The sequence below is a fragment of the Telmatherina bonti genome (assembly GCF_933228915.1).
Source record: "Telmatherina bonti genome assembly, chromosome: 10".
NCBI lineage: Eukaryota > Metazoa > Chordata > Actinopteri > Atheriniformes > Telmatherinidae > Telmatherina > Telmatherina bonti.
The window spans coordinates 16689430-16704009 of record NC_136628.1 but is presented as its reverse complement, the minus strand read 5'-3'; positions in this window follow the sequence as shown (position 1 = coordinate 16704009).

Sequence of the window (14580 nt, the reverse complement as noted above, 5' to 3'; positions counted from 1 at the left end):
TTAACGGTCCCATTCATTCATTCATTATCTTAACTGCTTAGTCCAATGAAGGGTTGCAGGGAAGCTGGAGCCTATCCCAGCTGTGTTTGGGCAAAAGGCAGAGTGCACCCTGGATAGCTCACCAGTCCATCCCAGGGCCACACACACACACACACACACTCACTCCTATGAGCAATTTAGAGTAGCCAATTAATCTAACATGCATGTCTTTGGACAGCGGGAGGAAGTAACCTGAGAGGACCCATGCATACACGGGGAGAACATGCAAACGCCACACAGAAAGGCCACTCTCCAAGCCTTTCTGCCGTGAGGCCACAGTGCTAACCACTACGCCACCGTGCAGCCTAACGGTCCCATATTATGAAAAATTCAATTCCTAAAGGTTTTCTAACATTCATAAATGTCTCCATATTCTGTGTGTGAGGCCCAAAAATGAGAAACATCTGTCACTTCTATCGTTTGCTAGCTCTTATCAAAAGTGTGCTCAAACAGGTGATTCTGAGATTGTGTCTTTTGAGCCTCACAAGGTAAATAAACACTCCCCTTTGGGACTGTATGCTGCTACCTACCCAACCACCCGATGGGCACCAGCGAAAGGTCTTCTTCCCAAGAGGGAGGAGATGGGGACAGGCACCGCTTAGTAGAAGTCACTAGAGCCACTCTTGGAATGATTGAAATTACAGTTTTGAACATTTCAATTTTAGTCTTTGCTTTGAGTAATGCTGCATTCAGTGTCTTCAAATCACAGTATCAGCATTGTGTTCAAGATAAATCCCAATGGTTCTTTTTGTTGACACAGAAAACTGCCTTTTTATTGAACCAAAGTAAAATATTTTTTGTGGTGTCCCATGTTAAAGATCAGCAACTCAAAGTTTCCACTTCCCATCGATTGCAACATAAGGACAACTGTTATGTGTATGGATGTGATAAACAGACAGCTGTAAGTCACAGAGCAAAGCTTTAACATTAGACAAGCTTAATGGAGTTAATGGAGTGAGAATGTAAGAGCAGTGTTTTTATTGTCCCTCCTCCTGGTTGCTGTCAATGGTGCTTATAGCCAAAAAAATGTCCCATGCGCAAACAAAATTAAAAGAAACGTGTGAAATAGCACCTGAGAGCTACTATAGAAGGCATCAAATAAATAATTCACACTCACTTCCATTATGGTTCTCACTGTTTCTGTCCTGTAATCCTAACTTCATCTCCAGAACCCATCTTTTTAAACCACAGGCAGCTCTGCCGTCCAATTTAAAAACAATATCGACTCTTGATGAATAGAAAGAATATCCAACAGTCATACCGCACAATGCACAAGCATCCACCCACATACATTTTAAAGAATTGATCGGACAGCAAAGTCCTGCGGCTCCAATCTGAAAACCATGACAACCAACTGGTGATGTCACTGCTTCTTGGAGAACGACTGGCGGAGATGCATTGAAGACAGTTGCTATTGTGTAGGCGTAAGAAGATGCCAACCTTATAAAGCAAGCAGAATGTATGAAAAACAACAACAAAATTCAAGTGACTTAAAAAGTTTGGCTTTTCTCCTCAAAGGCATTAAACTGTGAGAGACACTTGAACGGCTGGTTTGTTAGGCTCACTTTATAATTAGACTTTGGGCTGCCACCATCAGTTCTCATCTCTATGGAGAGGAGAGCACCAGTCCTCATCACACCAACCTGCCTGGAAGGTGCTCATTAAAGAAAGGAAGGACATACACGCACACACAAATAGATCCGCACGAAGGAGTGCTTTCTGTTTTATTTACTCCAACAGCTCAAATAATTGTTTATCATTTCATTGTAAAATGAGGACAGGTTTGTTTAACAGCTGTGCGATAATGCCTGCCCGGCTAATCTGAGCGTGATGAGATGCAGGTTGTGAAGAGGAAAGTTAAACATCTTAATTATCAAGTTGAAGTCATTTTTGAGGATACTGACATTTGTTTTACTGTTCATTATCTACAAATGATGTCAAAGACGGAGCCAGTGCAAATGTTTCTGTAACAGTCAATCATACTTTGTTATTTCTGTCTTTCAATTTTAGGTAGAAATGCACAACAATATTAGTTAATTAAACAGAATTAGTTCCTGGTAGAGTAAATTTAGGCCATTTCCCTCACTGATTAAAAAACCACTAACACCTACTGGCATTTGGATCTGGCTTTTTTTGGGTGTGATGAAAAGTGTTTAATCAGCATTAAGTGCGCCATTAAATTATTTTGTTTTTAGCATTAATGAAGCTGACAACAGAACATACATGCTAATGAGGGTAAGTTACTGTCCGCAGGGCTGTAAGGGTAAGCATAGCTCCTTTTATTTGATTTTCATGGAAACAAGGGTTTACTGGATTCATATAGGACTATAAAACCTCACAGACAAGAATGATTCATTTTGAAGCTGCCAGCTCAGTTTGAGCCTTGTTAATGCAGGGCTGATGCCAATCATTCAATCAAAGATAATTTTGTCTAAAAAAAATACCCATTTTATTTTATTGTCATTTGGTTGACACTTTCATTCAAAGCAACTTACATGTAAGAAGGGATTAATTAACCATAGCAATTAAACTTAGAACACACATGTCTTTTGGGTGGGAAGATGCTTGAGTACCCAGAAAGAAACCCACACATGCACTGAGAGAACATACCAACTCCACATAGAAAGGCCACTGTTCAAACCTCCGGCAGTAAAAAGTGAAGCCTATGCAGAAGTGCATAAAACTGCAGTTCCCCCTTCATCCGCAAGTGGCTGGCTGCAAAACAGAGCAAATCCCCATAGACTCCGATGTTAAAAAGGCCAACTTCACGGCAGAAATAAACATGTTTACAGCCTGGTTCAAAAATCCATTTTCGGTTTATAGGTCAGGTTTATCTTCATGACAACTGTGGGGAGAGTGAATTTTTTTCAAACTCGCCCATTTAAAAGTAATTTAATCTCCGAGTTTGGCATATTTAGGGGCGGGTCCTTTTGATTGACAGGTACCGATCTCCGGCTTCAAGTCAGAAGAACGTAGAACAACCACGGTTTTTAGCCAGTTAATAACGTGACTTAGCTTTAGCCTGCTTACCTCTGTTAGCTGGTTAGCTCCTGTTATCTCTGGGTTAGCTTGGTTAGCTTTTAGCTACAGCAAGCTCGGAGTTCGCTCGATGTCAATCATCCGCCATGACGCTCACGGCTCCCCTCTCAGCTCCACCTCTTTGCCCATATTTGTATTTTCCGGGCGAGACGACACGCATGACGTTGCCAACATGGCGACGGTAGGAACCGCCCACCGAGCTTCAATTCAACTCTTCAGAAACCTATGGGTGACGTCACAGAGGCCGCGTCCATCTCTTCATATACAGTCTATGGTTCAAACCTCCCCACAGTTGAGGCTCAAACCAGTAACCTTCCTGTGGTGAGGCCACAGTGCTAACCGCTACTCCACTGCGCAGCCCACTCTAGTAAAAGGGACCATCATATTTCAGTCTGGCAGCTCGTCAAACAACCAGAATATATACAAAATGTGTCACTAGCATCATCTGGGCCATTTCGAGTAGTTTGGGTGTTAGTTAATAGATATAGTGGCAACATTACACAAGCTGCTTTTTGAGACTGTAGCTAGCTAGCAGACTCAACCTCGTAGAGAAACAACTTGACAGAGGTACCACATTGACTGAATGAGGGGGTCCGCATTTCTCACAGCTGGCCTCTCAGTTGTCAAATACCCTCTCCTCTGTTTAGATATAGGCTACGGTTTTTGGGTAACGCTTTTTATTCAAATTTGTAACTAAATTGATAAAGTATGTTTATTTCCATTGAAAAGCACCCCCCCCCAAATTTACCAACTCTTCAGAGGTATAGATGTTTAATAATAAAAAAAGTACAAATAATGTAAGTACAGTGAAACTGACACCTTACAAAAGGCCTCATCACCTGATCACAAAAAGCTGTTTTAAGCAGCAGCACTCAATCAGTTTCAGATGCCATTTGGCAGCGCTCATGTCCCCCAGAGACAGTTATTTCTGTTATGCAAGGAAGACAATAGAATTGTAGAATAAAAACATGCTTAAGGTCATATTTACAGGCGTGTAATGCGAGTAACGTGTGTTGTTATGTAGCCTGCAGACGCAGCTGTATTTAGTAACATAGGGTATATCTGTTCTGTCAGACGTATACAAGGCATGCGACTGAAAAATGCATCTTAAACGCCTCCCGTGGTTTTGTCAACATGTAACATTGGCTGTGCTGCAACAGCTTCGAGGGGGGAAGCTGTCAAATGGATACAAAAATGCATAATTTCTACATACCTGAAAATGAAGGCTGCTCTCTGGTAAAGTCATGGCCCGTCAGTCATGTAGGAACCCGACAGATGTGGATCAAAAAGACAAAAACCTGAGCTTTTTCATTTCAGCTAGCTACTGATCAAGTTTTAAGGTGGACTTCGACTGACTCTGTGTTGTCCCAGGAAGTTGCCATTAATAGGATTTAATCTAATAACAAGTTATGATGGTTTAGACTAAGCTTATTGAAAATTTGCAGAGTCTGGGTAAAAAAGACGGATTGTTCGGCAAGTAATAAAGGTTTCTGTTACTGCAATGCAGCACTGGGTTTGTTATGCACACAAATAACTTAAACTTTTCCTTTTTATAAAAAAAAAAAAAAAAAAAAAAAAAAAGATCAACCCAGCAAATAGCACTTTCTTTGTCAGTGAAATTAACCAGCTTTACATTTCATAGGTATGTGTTATTGACTCACCTATTTGTTTATCAAAATCCTCAGATCCACTATCATTTCAATGTTTGGGGTGTTTAAAGTGTGCCATTGATTTACTAGATTTATCAATCAATATTCCTATGGTTGGTACATATTCATAATGAATAAATAATGATCAATTTATAATCACAGTTCAATTAAAAAAAAGCTGGGAAATTTAAAGAAACAGTATATCAGAAGCGTTCTTAGTGGTGATATAACGGCATCCACATTTATTCATCATTATAGGTTAAACTGCAAGTACGATATTGTACCTTGGCATTTCAAATACTGCGTGACTACTTTTATGTTGGAGTGACTCATGCTAGTGGTATTATTAACATTTCTCACTGATTCTAAAGAGATGTGACAGCTTCATCATGTCATTGGATTAAAAAAGGTATAGAGCAGTATGCATGCATACAATACATTGCTTATGTCTAGAAACGAGCACTTGCACACAGTGCAAAGTGACAGTGCTGGCCAGTGCTGCGGCCTCTAGCAGTGCTCATCCATGCTAATGTGATTCCTGCCTCCCGCTTGTCTCAGCTGCGATGGTGCCATGGGACTGCTTCAGGACACGCATGTTTGGGTTCTATTTAATTCCCATTTTATGCCTCTCTTATAAATTACTACCTCCCAGCTCTCACCATACAAAGGCTGACATGTGAGTGCAGAAGAAAAGAGGTCCAGGATGTAGAACATATCTGACTAATGTTTGTCATGTTTACGATTTTAACTAAATTAAAATATCTAACAATTTGGAGGACGCATGTAAATTTGACTCAGGTTTTTTAAGCTGTACAGTAGTTTTACCTGCTATTGGATTGTGCTCACATACAATGCAGGGTCATTGTAAACAACAGTGCTAAGATGCCAAGCACAACACCTCTTTAAGTTAAATCATCTGACAATCAAAGTTCCATAAATCCTCACAGGATGTTCAGTTCAGACTGCCCCTTAATGGTCATGAGAAAGCAAAAGGTTAAATTATAAAAAATGTTTACATATCAAATGGTAATAAATGATAACTACCCCTAAAAATTCTTCTCTGACAATATTTAATTAATTTCAAGCAAATGAATGCAGGGACGGATCAGAAAAAGAAATCTGACAGCTCTTAACTGCAAAATGGTTTTGTGAAACTGGCCGTAAAACTGGCAGGAATGAATCTAAAACGACCAGGGATGAAAAAAAAAGCTGTGAAACCATGCAGCTACACTGTTGAACACACTGCAATAAAAAATAATTTGATTTCCAGGTCTGTGATTGTAATTAACAAAAAAAAAAATCTCAGAATGATAAGATTAATCAGTCACATGAGGTACAGTTGGTATACACAACAGAACCGAAGTCATCGGAGCGCTGGGGGCCTTGTCTCCAGTGCAGGAGAAGTGGCTCCAACAGATCCCTGGTAAAACATCAGACATCTCCATATAGAAGAGTGTGGTCCTGGAACAGCTTAGGACTCCAAGGACTCTGGTAGAAGACCCAAATTTGCGATGAACAATCATCTGCCCTACCCAGAGGAGATGGGAGGGTGGGTGAGGGAAGAGTTAAATATACATATAAATTATATATACTTTTTAAAAAAAAAAAAAAGCCCCCTTTGCCAGCAGGGAGCTTTGGATCTTACTTCTGGAGGCTGACAACATACCTGAAACAGTCACAGTTACACATGGGATTGAAATACGAACTGACTAAACACTAGTCTGTGTGGATGTTCGGCTAACCTCTCCTAATTTGATCCTTTGCTAACATCATAACTGAATTGACCGATAGATGATGATGTCAGAATAGGATGATTAGAAAACATTTCCATGTTTTCATTGATCTGGGCTTAACTAAACTTCAACAAGCAAGAAACAGCTTTAAACAATGCAGCATATACAGAAAATGTTCCAAAAGATGTTTGGATGTTGATATAGCAGACATAATGGTGGGTGAAAGTAGTAATGCCAGTTTCCATCATGCAACATTTAGGTCAAGGATTACTAAGATCTCTTGGTCTGAAACCTTTTTCATCACACTAGACTGAAATGGGTTAAAGCGACATTTCAATTGCTTTAGGTGTGCTGCAACACCTGCAGGACATGTGCTCAGGAAGTCTGGTGTTGGTGATCCCTGATTTAAGATGCTCTATAGGCAAAAAAGGCAATATTAAAAACTATGCTTTTATTAATGAGGAATTACTTGAAAATTAGCTGATATTTAAATTACCTTCGAATGAGCTAATTACATGATCCCAAAACAACAGCAAGTCACCATCCCTCCCCTTCCATGTTGCAGAGAGTTATCATTATCTCAGTTCAAAAGACACAAAACAAAAACTGGGTTCAAAGCAGAATTTTTATTTTCATTTTGTCCCACCAGGGTGTTTGGGGGTTGATGAACTATCACTAACTCATACTTGATTTCCAAATGCAACAACTGTCGTATGCAGTTGGGTGTGTTCTATCAGCTTTTTACAACTTTTTACTGCATTTTGATTGAAGAGCTTTATGCTTTGAGACAACACCATTAGAAAAGGGGAAACAAGGCCACGGAGCAGAGTATGCAGGTCATCTCCTCACATTCTAAGAAGTGGCTCCACCATAACTTGTATAGAATTAAAAGACTCCAGCATTACTGTTTAATGGCCCTGAACCAAATTAAACATTTAAAAGGTTCCACTATCAAAGTGATGTAAAGGGAAATAAATATTAATGAATGAACCAATACTTGGTTCAAAGGGTTGGAAGCTGGGAAAATTAAAAGGGAGCAGGGGTCTGCCTAAGGAAGGAGGCTCAGAGGGGAGAGATCGTAGCACTTAACAGGGTTTGATTCCCTTTTGACAAAACATGTAACCAGAATGTGTGACTGCAACTGCATTTTGGTTAAAAGCGCAGCTGTTGCAATAAATAAAATCAATTGAAGTTAGGTGATGCGTGAAAATATATGCACATGGTGTCACATCTTTTTTTTTTTTATGGTAAATTGCTCTTTTGTTTGAGAGAAATTCTTCTTCTGCAGATAAGTAGAGGCAAGCTCCAAGCTGCCACAGTTGGAGAGATGTTTATCATTTATCTGGTGACCTTGTTGCTTTGACAGGAATCATGATTAGGTTATATTCAAACTCTCTTTAAAAAATGTGAATATTCCAGAAGTTCAGTCTCAGTTCAGAGTTACATCATTTAGCTTATATGAAAAGTTTTGTGGAAAAAAAAGCTGCATCATGCATGTTATTTTTTCTTTTTTTATCTGTAATGCCCTGTGGGTAAAAAAAAATGAAAAAACTTCTCTGATCATTGTTTTACCATCTTAGCAGAGGTCATAGCAGAAATTAGAAAAGATTAAACTGAACAAAAGCCGCAGGACAATTTGTTTTTAAAGTTTTATAATTTATTTCTTCCAAGAAAAAGCTTTAAATGTGTAATAAATTTGTTTTATGTAGTTTGTTTCAAATTTCTTCGTTTTTGACTATAAACTATTGAAAAGAAGAACCTTTAAGTGCCTGAACAGAGGTACGAAGAGGTCAAATATGTTTAATTACAATATATCACCATTCAATTTGAAGTTACAACACATTTACAGACTCCTCTGGCACGTCATCATTGTGTATTTGCCAGTAGCTCAAAAAGTGCTGGTTACTCAACATGTGGCATAAATAGCACCATTAAGGAAAAGGTGGAACAGGAGCGGTACTTTTCATCTAGATAATTTTCCAACCCTGGCGACAGCTTGCTGTAGGCAAGTTAGACAGCTCATGACAACAAGAGGACAAGTGTGTGGGAGTTAACCTGACCAAAATAGAGGAAAATGTGTAGACTAATGACTCATTTTTATGATCTATTCTTTTTTTTTTCCAAACTTGACGTGAAAAGTCATGTTTGTGTGAGAGGGATCTGTGTTTTACAGTGGCAGGAATAGGGATTATTTGCACAGGTTAGAGATGAGCAAAATGTTTTAAATGACAAAGTGTCAAAATGTCAGAGTGTGACATTTCTATTGTTTATTATACCCAAATCATAATCTGCTGATATTTAATCTGCTGGAAAAGTTCATATCAAACGTGATGCTAACAAGAAGTTTTCAGATTAGGACGGGAAGGACACGTATTACTGTGTTTAGTCCTACTGATAAGACTCTTTCTTTTACCAGTATGTTTATTTTATTTTTGCAGTGCTCAAAAACTTCAATATCGTTCATTATGGATTGTAGCTTAATATAACTTCAAGTTACCTACAATGTTCACTGATGCTGTTTATAACATCTAACACTGATGCCAGTTTAATAGTCTCTCTTTAGCCATCTTCCATGGCATATTGGATTCAGTTCAATTCAGCTTTATTTGTATTGCAAGCACCACTTCACAAAAATGTACTCTCAGGGCACTAATTCATATAAATAGCCTAGTTATGGAAAACTAGCCAACCGCAGAACCTGGCTAAGGGAGGCTGACCATCTGCCTGGACTGGTTGAGGTGGAGAGGACAGGAAAGAGAGACCAACATGCACTGCAACTTTTGTCTAGCAAGACTTGCAGAAATGTAGATTGATGAACTGTCAGTTCACAAGACTTCACTTAAAAGAGCTCAGACCATCCCAAAGCATTCCTGGTAGCACTTCAAAACTAATTTTTTTATTTATATTTTTGTCATCTGCATCGTAAATGTTCCCTTTCAGTCGATCCACTCGGTACAACACATATAGTATAGGGTATCACGCCCTAGCGTGTCCTAGCTGAAGACACCTCTAATCACGCCTTTAGGCAAATGACGTGTGATGATGTGGGTGGGGCCTCGTCCACACTTATATACCACGATCATTACCGTTATTCCTCAGTTCTTATGCTCTTCACCTCGCAAGGAACACCTCTGGCTAACTAGCTACCACTACTTAGCTTTGCTTCCAGAAGGCTACAGCCAACGTGAAACTAGCTAAACTGCTCTTGTTGGTATTAGTCACTGCTGCCTGCTGGTTAGCGTGCCTGTCCGCAGAGCGCTGTTTCGGGTTCATTCTGGTAAGAAGCTCGGTTTCTCATAATGAGTACCAAGCCAAAGCAAGCGAAGCGAAAGTCTTCTGTTCGCACCTGTCCTCAGGGGTGCAGCTTTTCGCTTTACAAAAAAGACCAGCATGAAGCGTGCCCCATCTGTCTCGGGATCGTCCATGCCAGGAGATCGTTGATGGAGCCTGAAGCGTGCGAGTTCTGTCGCCAGCTTCAGCGCTCAACCCTGGAACGACGGTCAAATTTCTAGAACGAGTGCTGGGAAAGACTGCTGCCGCAGCCGCTGACCCCCTGCTCTCTGAGTCCATGGACCCAGCCTCGTCCGGCTCCGAGGAGGACGAGCCGTTGGTCGATGTCCCCGTATATAACTGGGCAGACCACATGAAGTATGTTACGGGGCTAGCTGAAACAGAACAGGCACACCTGGAGGGCACCATGGATACTCAGTACCAGATGGATGCTCAGGAGGTGGACGAGGACGTCCTGGACATTGGTCTGGAGGTTCATGGCCTGTTGGACGACGACCATGACGAGTTTGCATCAGACCAGTCGCAGGCGGCCACAGTGCGTGCACTTAGCACCGTAACAATGCTCCAGACCTATCAGGCCATGTGTCTGGCGGAGCTTGGTACAAATGTCCCTCCTGAAAATCCACTGACATCTACTTTGAATGAGGTCAGGATCGCCACGGATTACATCCTCTGTGTTTCCCTCGGCGCGGCTCTTTCCCTAGGTAGGGGAATGGCTTCCACCGTGGTGGCACACAGACAGCTGTGGTTGACACTCTCTGACATTCTGGAAAGAGACAGGGTTGCTTATTTGGATGAGCCGGTGTCTGCAGGGGGTTTGTTTGGGCAATCCCTCGATGCTATACAGGCTAAGTTTGAACTAAGGAAAAAGCAAACTGAAGCACTGAGAAACGACATCCCCAGACGTGACACGAGACCCAAACTCCATACGAGTACTCGCAAACCTGCAGCACCACCTCCTCCTCCAAAGAGGACAGCGTTCACGGCTAACTCAGGTCAACATGCAGCGAAACCGCAGGACCAAGTACCTCGCCAGTCAGCCTGGAGCAAGGGTCCCCCCCAAAACTTCGGAAGAGACGCTACACCTCATAGGAAGAAGCCACAGCCATCCTTACAGTGGACACATTTTGTCAGGCGCTTCAGCTACAGGGAGATGCTGCTGCACCACTATCGTTGCCGCCCGAGAGGCGTCATGTTTGTTCTGTTCAGGGACCCAGCCCCAAAAGGCATTCTGTTTCCCCAACACAGTCTCCCAAGCACACCTTTCCCTCTCACACAGAGAATGTTTCAAATGTTTGTACAATTGTACCAAATGTTCCAATAAAGAGTTCATTTTGTGCTCAAAACAACAAAAAAAAAAACCGGAAAGAAAGAGGACAGTCACTTTGTGTTGTCCCATTCCAACCCACAAGGGAGCAACGTTCCCCAGCCGGTAGCACTGCAAGTCGGACGCTTGACAGCCTGCCTCCGTCTTTGGCGCGCATGCGCTCCTTCTCAATGGGTCGAAAGGACATTGCCATTGTAATCACAGCTGTAAGAAGCGAGGCGGCGGGAGTTCTCAGGGAGGAAATCAGAAGGCTGTTGGAGAAGGGAGCGATAAGTGTTGTCCCCTCCGCAGATGTGAACAAAGGTTGGTACAGCCGGTATTTTGTTGTACCGAAGAAAGACGGAGGACTCCGTCCTATTCTGGATCTAAGGGTGTTAAACAAATACTTAAGATCGTACAAATTCAAGATGCTAACACTCAGACAGCTGCTGAACTCTGTTGGTCCAGGAGATTGGTTTACAACAATCGATCTCATGGATGCCTACTTTCACATAGCCATTCATCCAGACCACAGACAGTTTCTGAGGTTTGCATTCGAGGATGTGTCCTATGAATACAAAGTTCTGCCATTCGGTCTGTCGCTCGCTCCCCGCACCTTCACAAAATGTGTGGAAGCGGCACTGGGTCCCCTACGAGGGGTATCCGTATCCTTGCTCATCTAGACGATTGGGCTCTGATAGCGGATTCCAGGGAGCAGGCTACTGCGCATCTGTTGATAGTGCTGTCTCACATTCAGGCTCTGGGATTTTCCGTGAACCATCAGAAGAGTTCACTTGTCCCGAGTCAGCGGGTTCCTTTTCTCGGACTGGAGATTTGCTCCATGACGAGTCGAGCGCGTCTTTCGGAGCGCCGCGTAACCGCCTTTTACCGCTGCCTGGCTCAGTTTCAGTTGGGACGCAAACTGTGTTTTCGAACCGTGTTGCGGCTCGTGGGCATGATGGTATCTATAATAGCCGTGTTGCCTCTCGGCTTGTTGAAGATGCGTGCGTTTCAATGCTGGATTCGCTCACACCGTTTGTGCACGTTGCGTCACCTCCGCAGGAAGCTAACGTTTATGGCATCCTGCATGTTAGCCCTCCGTCCTTGGAGAGAGCCTGGTCTATTGCACCAGGGCTCCCCAATAGGAGGGGTGTGCTTTCGCAAGGTGGTGTCCACAGATGCCTCCCTGAGAGGATGGGTAGCTGTGTATAACGGTACAGTGGTGAAGGGAGTTTGGAATCTGGCACGGTCCAAACGTCACATAAATTACCTGGAGCTATTAGCAGTATTACTGGCTCTAAAACATTTTGCCCAGTCTTTGACAGGTCACCATGTCCTCATCAGGACAGACAACACAACCGTGGTGTCTTACATAAACAGGCAGGGAGGGACACACTCACTTCCCTTGCTAAATCTGACTCGCTCTCTACTGCAATGGTGCAGTGTTCATTTTCTGTCTCTCAGAGCTACTCATGTCCCAGGTCGCCTCAACCTGGGAGCGGACCTGCTCTCCAGAGAATGGAGACTGCTTCCATCGATAGTAGCCCAAATATGGGAGCTGTTCGGCAAGGCTGCAGTGAACCTCTTCGCCACTTCGGTCAATACCCACTGCCCGCTCTTCTTTTCCATAACGGATCAGAACGCACCCCTGGGGATGGATGCCCTAGCCCATCCATGGCCCAGGGTGCTGCTGTATGCATTTTCACCTGTGGAAATGATACTACCAGTTCTGGAGAGGAGCCGCAGTCAGGGCCTGTCCCTGATTCTGGTAGCCCCAAGATGGCCAGCAAAGGCGTGGTATGCAGAAATAGCCAGTCTGCTGGCGGCCAGACCATGGCGGCTCCCAGTCTGCCGAGATCTCCTGTCTCAGGCACAGGGCAAGATACTCCACCCTCGTCCAGAACTGTGGCAACTGCATGCCTACCTGTTGAGAGGTCTAACTTGATTGCTAAGAGTCTGCCCCCTGCGGTGGTGGTGACCATTCAAAGTGCTAGAGCACCTTCCACCATGGGCTTGTATGCTTATAAATGGCAGGCTTTTGAGCAGTGGTGTCAGGACAGGGACATAGTGCCTTTTCAGTGTTCCATTGTGGATGTCTTGACGTTCCTTCGAGAACTACTGGATAAGGGTCTCTCTTTCTCCACAATAAAGATCTATTTAGCCGCTATTTCTGCCTGCCACGTTACTTTTGATGGGATAACACCTGGTGCTCATCCTTTGACCATTCGGTTTCTGAAAGACTGAGACCTGTGATTAGATCAAGCATCCCTGCATGGGATTTGACTTTGGTACTTGAGGCCCTTTGTGGTCCTTCTTTTGAGCCTGTTGAGTCTATTGACATGAAGTTTTTGTCATACAAGACTGCTATGCTTCTTGCCCTGACATCTGTGAAATGAGTTGGGGATCTCCATGCACTCTCAGTGCATTCCTCATGCACTCAGTTTGCAGCAGATGGTTCGAGGGTAACATTGCGCCCAAATACTGCATACTTACCAAAGACTATTCCATCTGACTACAGTTCCATGGTAATTGAACTGTTGAGTTTTTGCCCCCGCCCCCCTTTTGAGTCGGAGGAGCGGAAGAGATTACACTGCTTGTGTCCAGTACGGTCATTGCGTGTTTACACGACCAGCACTCAGAGTGTACGATTGTGCGACCAGCTGTTTGTTTGCTTTGTTGGTTCAGCCAGCGGCAGAGCTCTGTCTAGGCAGAGGCTGTCGCACTGGATTGCTGAGGCTATTTCCATAGCTTACAGTAGCGGGGGTCTTTCCCCACCTCGTGGTGTCAGAGCTCACTCAACTAGAGGCATGGCCGCGTCATGGGTCCTTTTTAAGGGAGTCCCTGTACGTGACATATGTGCTGCAGCCAGTTGGGCATCACCACACACGTTTGCACAGTTTTACAGCTTGGACGTTATGGCCCTTTCAGTGGCCAACTCTGTTCTCTCTGCTGGGTCGGCGCCACATTAGGCTGCTGCTTTGGCCCAGGTTCGGGAGCTGCTCAGCAGAGCGCGTATATATATCCCATACTATATGTGTTTTACCGAGTGGATCGACTGAAAGGGAACGTAATGTTATGCATATAACTACTGTTCCCTGAAGGAGTGGAACAAGGTACAACACAGGTTGCCCCCTCGCAGCTGTGCTCGGTGAAGAGCGGCTATCGAACTGAGGAATGACGGTAATGACTGTGGTATATAAGTGTGGACGAGGCCACACCCACATCATTACACGTCATTTGCCTAAAGGCGTGATTAGAGGTGTCTTCAACTAGGACACGCGAGGGCGTGATATCCCATACTATATGTGTTGTACCTCGTTCCTCTCCTTCAGGGAACAGTAGTTATATGCATGACATTACGTTTTATCCTCTATTATTTATGCAGCAAGAGCAAACGGATTTCGCTTGATTTGTCCATCCCTAAGTCATATGTAATAAACCTCCATGTTGTGACAAACATATAAACATTTTGAAAGTGGAACTTCTGATATTTGACATGTTTTTACTCTTTAGCATCCCTAAA